Below are 7,788 nucleotides of genomic sequence, written 5' to 3'. Positions count from 1 at the left end.
GCATTGTATATTTCTTCAATAATTTAAAAGTCATAGGAGAATTTCTTTGCTTGATCCTTATGTATCATTTTCTAGTAACCAACATCACTTTTCAGTTTAATGATTCATGTCATCCATTCTTCAGGGGTATTTCCTAGTCCAACATTTTTGAAGGTTTGACTGACTTTTCGAAAATCATCAAGCATAGCTTCAACCTCTATACTTGATTTCTTGTTTTCTTTTTTCCAAAAACGGGCTTGAGCTTCATAAAAATTATCTCCCTTGTGACTACTTCTATTGATTCTCTTACCATAAAAACTTTTGGTACCAGTCTAACAGGATTTTTATTTGAATACCCTTCCATGATTTTAATAGCTTCTTCAAGATACCCTCTTTGGCTGCTTACAGTTTACTTGATCATAAAACCCTTTGTCCATAATTAAAACCTTTGATAATCACACCCTTTAGTATGTTATGATTATGCAAATGCAAACAGAATAATTAATATTTTTATTTTCAAAATATATACAAAAACTCGTTAGTAAGAAGAATCATATTCTAACCTCATGCTTTCTAGTTCCATGCTTTGTTCAGGAAAAAGAACCTAACTGCATGATTTCTAGTTCGTATGCATCTATTCAAAAAATAAAATAATAATAAATAAATAAATAAATATAAGACTCAATGTTCTTTTCCTTGTGTGCTAAGATTACGAGACTTAATCAGGTTAGGCTCCACCTAGACTCCAGTTCTAGGTTTTCTATATGTTGAGTTATGGCTCTAGGGTAAAAACGTCAACAAATTATCCTTTTTTGGTGTCCCCTTAGACTGCCAAGCCCTCAATCCTAGTCCATTACAGACTTTTGGATTAAGTTCAATTTGAAGGAACACACTTCCTTATGTCCATACAGAGGTGAAAACCACACGAGAAACATAAGGTGGCTCAAATAATGGTCCCTACCCATACGGAGGTGAAAACCACACAAGGGAATAGTTTCTCATTCACTTAAAAAGGATAATAGCGGGGTTTTAGCTCCTATCATTAATGCATTGTACAGTGGGTGAGGAAAAACATAAAATAAAAATAATATACTGCCTATTATTCTATTTTAATGACCCAAAATTAAATATGTTCACATAAAAAACCAAAAAGTTAGTAAAGTAATAAAAATATAAACAAAATTATTTACTGCAAAGACAAATAATTAATACATTGATAGCTGGACTCTCATTTTCCTTTAGTCCCCAGTGGAGTCGCCAAGCTGTCGAGACGTTTCTCTGCCCTGGCGGCGGAGAGTGCAAAGTACACTCGAAACATTGCAACTAGTCTCGAAAAGTAAGTGTTTATCTTCCTTGAATTAGATTAAACACCAAATTGTAGAGCCGCCACCAATCTTTTGTTTGGTGAGATTGGTCACCAAATGTCATTATTTCAATACAAATTCCTAAATAATATTAAAAATACAACTCGGGTCTTACCAGAAAATTATTTTGGGAGTCGGTTACGTATGGGAAGGATTAGCATTCCTAGAATGCCCAAAATTGGTATCGTTATTTATTAATTAATGTCTTTGCATTAAATGACAAACTTATATTAATTTAATTTACAAATAAATTAATATAGATGGCTACTAAATAGTATTTAACATAAATATTACTAGTCCTATTACAATACAACATATTACAATTATATAAATTATATTAATTTAAAAATAAATAATTTATCCTATAACTAATAAATAGTAATTAAAAATATTAAAATTAATTACCCTGATTCAAAATACTAATAGAATTATATATTAATTATGTAATTTACCCTAATTACTAATACATGATTATAATATAAACTGATTAATATTTAGGGACTAAATACATAATTAACCTATATATATATATATATATAATGATTAAACTATAAATATTAAAAACATTAAAAAAATTAAAATATATAAAAAACCTTATTTCGAGACCAAAATGGAATGTTTACAAAGCTTGAGGGATCGCGCGTATAATTTACCCATACTAAAATTACAAAGATGCCCTCCCACAAAACGATATCGCACGAAGGAGTGTAAATTCATAAATCGGCCCTAAGCTTCAATCTTCTCATTTCTCCCTTATTCCTCTCTCTCTAAACTGAGAGATGCTCTAGCATCTCTCTAAAGGTTCTCGCCGGGGGTACGTCAAATACCGACCAACTGTTGAATGTCGCCATCAACCATCCCCATCGGCCACCACCCACAGTGGTTGGAATACACCAAACTTACGCAAAATAAAGATCTGAACCTCCTTATTCTAGATCATGGCTTACTTTTTCCTAAAAGCCCCCGAATCAACCTAGATCTAAATTTTTACCTTCAATAAAATATATATTCTCCGATGTCGTTTGGACTTCGACGGTTGGGTAAGTTTCCCTCTCCTTTCTTTTTCTTACTTTTGATGCTATTGATGTTGTTTGTTCTTTCTATCTCTCTTGTTTGTGGGTTATTACTCTCTGTTTCTCTTGTTGTTGTTTTTGTGTTGTTTACAAGAACGCCTTATATAGGCATGAAAGATTTAGTGTAATGATAACAAGATCCGGTGAGTCACTGGACCTACGGTGATGACTCACCCTAGCTTGATGCATTGTGCGGTCTGTGTTCATCTTCTGGAGTGCTCTGGTGAGATATGGAGAGGCGGCAACCATCGTGGCAATCTTCGGTTGGATTTGCTAGAGGCAATGACTGGAATAGACCTAGGGAGGCAATGGCCAGAATAGACCTAGGGTGGCAATGATACCCTAGGATTTCTGTTGGATGGCTTTTAGACCATTGTATCTCCATCTAATCGTGAGGTGGAGAGCTGTGCGGCGCTGGAACAGTTGAAGAAAACCCTAACTACTGGTGGGGCTTCTCACATAGGCTTGTTGGATCTGGGCTTGGATGAGTTTGGGCTTGGATGAGTTTGGGCTTGCATTTGACTCAAGCTCGGGCTTGGTTGTAACCGGGCATGTGTGTCTTGTAATCGGTCTGTCCTCTTGTAAATGGGCCTGTGTGCCTTACTTTGTAATGGGGCCTTCGTCTTTAGAATAATATTTATAATATAATATTATTATATATTATCGTATATATATAATAATTGTTACTCGAACGAAAACGACTGTCGACATTATCATTTATCTCTCTTGGGTTAATATAAAAGATATTAAAAAGATAAATAAAAAAACAACAATCTTAAAGAATGACATATTATTCTTTTCATCTTTAAAAAGTTCAAGAAGTTTTGATTTCAATTCATCATTTCTTTAGCAATTTTCATTTTCATCACTCATTTTCATAGCTACCTTTGTTGTTTTCTAGCCACATATTTTCCTATTTTCTTAACCAATTACTTAGTAAAAATTCCAAAATAATTCTTGTCAAGGCTTTAGTAAGTTCAAGTAGAACTTGAAAAGATAGTTAAAGTGGTAAACGACAAGAGTGCACATCAAGGGTAAAAGTCATAACCCGAGTAAAACATGAGTAGGAGTGACTTTTTTGGAGTGAATTGGTGAGGCATTTTGATGGTGACATTTACAATTCATTTTTATTACTAATCATGTCTTACACTTCTAGAGACAATTCTCATATTTCAGGAGAAAAAAATGCCCAAAATGATGGTGGTGCACCAAAATTACAAATCCAAGCAAAGGTTTGCGAGTTGGTTAGGTTATTGAGGGAGAAATTAGAGCCACTCCATGAATGAATTCAAAGATGACGAAGGCAGATCAAATAGATGATGCCTACCATGAAGAATTCAAAAAAGATGGCAAAGAATATGAACATATTTCACAACATGGTGTGAAATAAAGGCATGAGACGTTAAAGGTTTTATCCACTAGCATATTATAACCTTAACAACAACAAGATTTCCATTCCGCCCTTTCAAGGAAAAATGAATCCTGAGGCTTACCTTACATGGGAAAAGAAAGTTGAGAACATATTTAAGTGCCACAATTATTTCAAGAATGCAAAACTCGTTGCCGTTGAGTTCTACATCAAAGTGGGGGCAAAGTTCTTCTATAAAGAATTATCTATTTCTACCCAATAAAAGAGGCAAACAACCAAAAAGTAATCAGCCCATTGTCGAAAAATGTAAGGGAAAGAGTTTGGCAAATCATGTTCATTCTCGAGATGTACAAGGAAAACTATTAGAAACTAACGACCGTAATCCAGTTTACCTTCTCTTGTTGTTTCACTGTTGAAGTAATTTGAAGACTTATTTCTAGAAGTTATTCCAAGTGGGCTACCACCTATTTGAGGTATTGAGAATCAAATCAATTTTGTTCCTAGAGCTATCATTCTAAACCTACCACATTGTTGAAGTAACCCCGAGGAAACTAAGGATTTATAAAGGCAAGTTTTTAAATTGATGGAAAAGGACTATTTGAGGGAAAAACTTAATCCTTTTGTCGTGTCAGTACTACTTGTGTCTAAGAAATGTATAACATGGTGCATGTGTTCATACTGTAGTATAGTGAACAAAATAAAGGTAAAATATCATCATCCTATTCCAATATTATATTATATTTGGATGAACTTAGTGGATCTAATATTTTTAAGACTGATCTTATGAGTGGTTACCATAAAAAAAAGAATGTGAAAAGGTGATGAGTGGAAAACATCATTCAAACAAAGCAAAGACATGATGAGTTGTTGGTTCTGCCTATTGGCTTAACTAATGTGCCAAGCACATTCATAAGGTTAATGAATCATGTTATTAAACCATTCTTTGGTAATTTTGTTTTATATTTTGATTATATCCTTATATATAGGAAATCCATGGATAAACATGTTCAACATCTTAGGGCAGTTCTGAATGTTTTACATTTTGCACTAACAAGAATGTTTTTTAGGTTGTGTGAGTTCCGAAGAACTAGAAGTTGATCAAGAGAAGGTCAAGGTAATTGAATAATGGACTCGACCCACAAGAATTAGTCAAGTGAAGAGTTTCCATGGACTTGCTATTTTTTACCGTCAATTCGTCCCCAATTTGAGCACCTTAGTTGCCCTTTTGAATGGAGTTATCAAGAAGAATTCATTTTTTGGGGGAAAACAAGAAGTATTCTATTCCAATGAAGAGTATTTAACTTATGCATCGTTACTTATATTACATGATTTAAAAAAATAGGTTGAATGTGGTGCCCCATAGCCTACTTTAGTGAGAAGTTGAGTGGGTCTATATTAACTATCCAACCTATAAAAAGGATATGTATTATCTCATTCAGATATGGAAGCATTACCTTTGTCCCAAAGAGTTTATAATTCATATAGATCATGAGCCATCGAAACATATCAAAGGATAACATAAGCTTAACAAAAGACACGCCAAATGGGTAGATTTATTTAAATTCCATATATGATCAAGTATAAAAAGGGTAAGGAGTTACGTTGTTTTCGATGCCTTGTCACGGAGGTATACTCTTCTTAATACCTTAGATTATAAACTATTGGGTTTTGCTTCATCAAAGAACTCTATGAATCTGATCATTACTTTGGGATTTATAAAGCATGCGAGAATGGTCATATGATAAGTTTTTAGGACCAAAGATACCCATTCATTGAAGGAAAGTTATGTTTAACAAGGTTCAATACGTGAGTTTCCAATTAATGAAGCCCATGGAGGTGGATTAATGGGACTTTGGGATAGCCAAAATATTGGGCATACTTCAAGAACACTTGTATTGGCCAAGATAAAGTGAGTGTGGAAACGATGTGTGAACATTGCATCAGTTGTAGGAATGCCAAAACGAAAGTCATGCCCCAAGAAATTTCCACTATACTACCTATTATAGAAGCATCTTGGATGAACATTTCTATGGAATTTATATTACGACTTCCTCGTACAAGAAAAAAAGACTCCATCTTTGTAGTAGTGGATATGTTTTCTTATAATCCATATTAAAACTTCATCAATAAGAGCATGAGGATATTGAGAAAAAACAAGGCAGTACAATAAGCAAGCTAACAAGGGTCAGAAACGAGTCACTTTTGAACCAGGAGATTGGGTTTGGCTGCACTTGACAAAAGAAAGTTCCCGGCTCAACACAAGTCAAAATTAATGCCTCGAGGAGATGGTCATTTTCAAGTAACGCGTATCAAATAGACCTCCTAGGTAAGTATAATGTTAGTGCAACCTTTAATGTGGTTGAATGATCTCCCTATGATGCATATGACGAATTGAGGAAAACTTTCTTTGAGAGAGAATGATATGATCCCCAATGACAAGGTCCCTGAGGAATTACCTAGTTGACCCATTACACGTGCTAGGGCAAGGAAATTCTAAGAAGTCATGGAAAGCTTGTTCTGTCAAGGTATGAACATGAAAAATGAAAACCAAGTTTGATAGAGGATTACAATCTTTTACTTATGCATGAATTTGCAAGAATATTAATTGTTTACATATCATAAAAGTACATGAATAAATATGCATGATACATCATTCAAGGCATGCATTTCATTTAGCATTTAGTTCATTAAAGCACGTAGTTCATTAGGCAAGCTACTTCATATACGTATGTTGGATCATTCACTAAAGTTAGTCAATTAATTAAACTAGTTCATTCATTTAAATTGGTTCATAATTAAACTAGCTCCTTTAAAGTTTGCATTATATGTTTTTTATTTTATTCAAGCATGAACAAACATTACTTTGTGTCTAGGTGCATGAGGGAAAACAATCACATCAAATGCAAGAATATCAGTCACTTTGTCTCCTATGTTTGAATGCAATAAAGACATGTTTGGGTCCTGAAATCAATTATATATTAAATCCTCTATCTCTTAGCTTCACAACACCTTTCGAATCACATCAATCCGATATCAGGTGTTTGAGATATGATTATTTTACTAAAACAATGTAGACTAAATTTCAATACGAGAAATGCCTACAAGGAAGTGCTTGAACTAAGAACAAACTATTCAAATTCTACATGGAGTCACACATTGAAGGCCTTCTTTATTCATACCATTAAGGCATTAAAGAAAAAAAATACATGCAGATTGTAACAACCCGAGAAAAAAAAAATTAAATCGGTGTAATTTGGTGAAGTCTAGTGACTAAAATAAAATTTATGAAAATTTTAGGTTATTTTTGAAGTTGAAGGAAATTCAGGGACCAAGCCCTAAATTCCTCCAATAAGTGTCGACAGGTTTGATTATATAAACCAAACGTGTTTTCTGATTTCAAAATCAGAAAACACAAGCAAATTATAAAATTTCCTCCTCCCGTGCGCTTACTTTCAAAGCCCGTTTCGACGTCGTCCGACTTCCAATCGTCAAATTGAAACATCATCGTGTTCATCGTGACCCGTGATCAAAACCCAATAAACCAATTATAGCGAAACGCTGCCAAACGTGAATTTTGAGTCAAAGTATCGACTTTTTTTAGCACCCCCGCCGGGAAAATATTAAATTCATCTCCGATCGTTGATCAGTTTTTGACACCTCCCGTACCATCGTGTTCCTGGTGTCGTTCTGAGTCCGACGGTGTCGTCTTTGTCTCCGTAGGGGGCGGCGCGTGTGGGAGGTGGAACGGTCAAAGATTCGACCGAGTTGAAATCGAGCTATCCACGTTCAAAAATTTGAACGGAGGTTGGTAAGTGTCTTAAAATCGCTTAAAAGAATTTTTGGAAATTTTGCATGAATTTTTGGAGGCCAGAGCGGTCTCAGACGCCCCCACGTGCCGCCCCTGCTCGTGGGAAGATTCGAACTGCAGTTTAATTGGTTGACCGACTTGACTGGTCCAAACCGGTTTGATCGGTCTAAACCGGTCTGACCGGTCCGAACCGGG

Source organism: Hibiscus syriacus, unplaced genomic scaffold (genome assembly GCF_006381635.1).
Source record: "Hibiscus syriacus cultivar Baekdansim isolate YM2019G1 unplaced genomic scaffold, ASM638163v2 tig00111330_pilon, whole genome shotgun sequence".
Classification (NCBI taxonomy): Eukaryota; Viridiplantae; Streptophyta; class Magnoliopsida; order Malvales; family Malvaceae; genus Hibiscus; species Hibiscus syriacus.
This window is presented reverse-complemented; position numbering follows the sequence as displayed.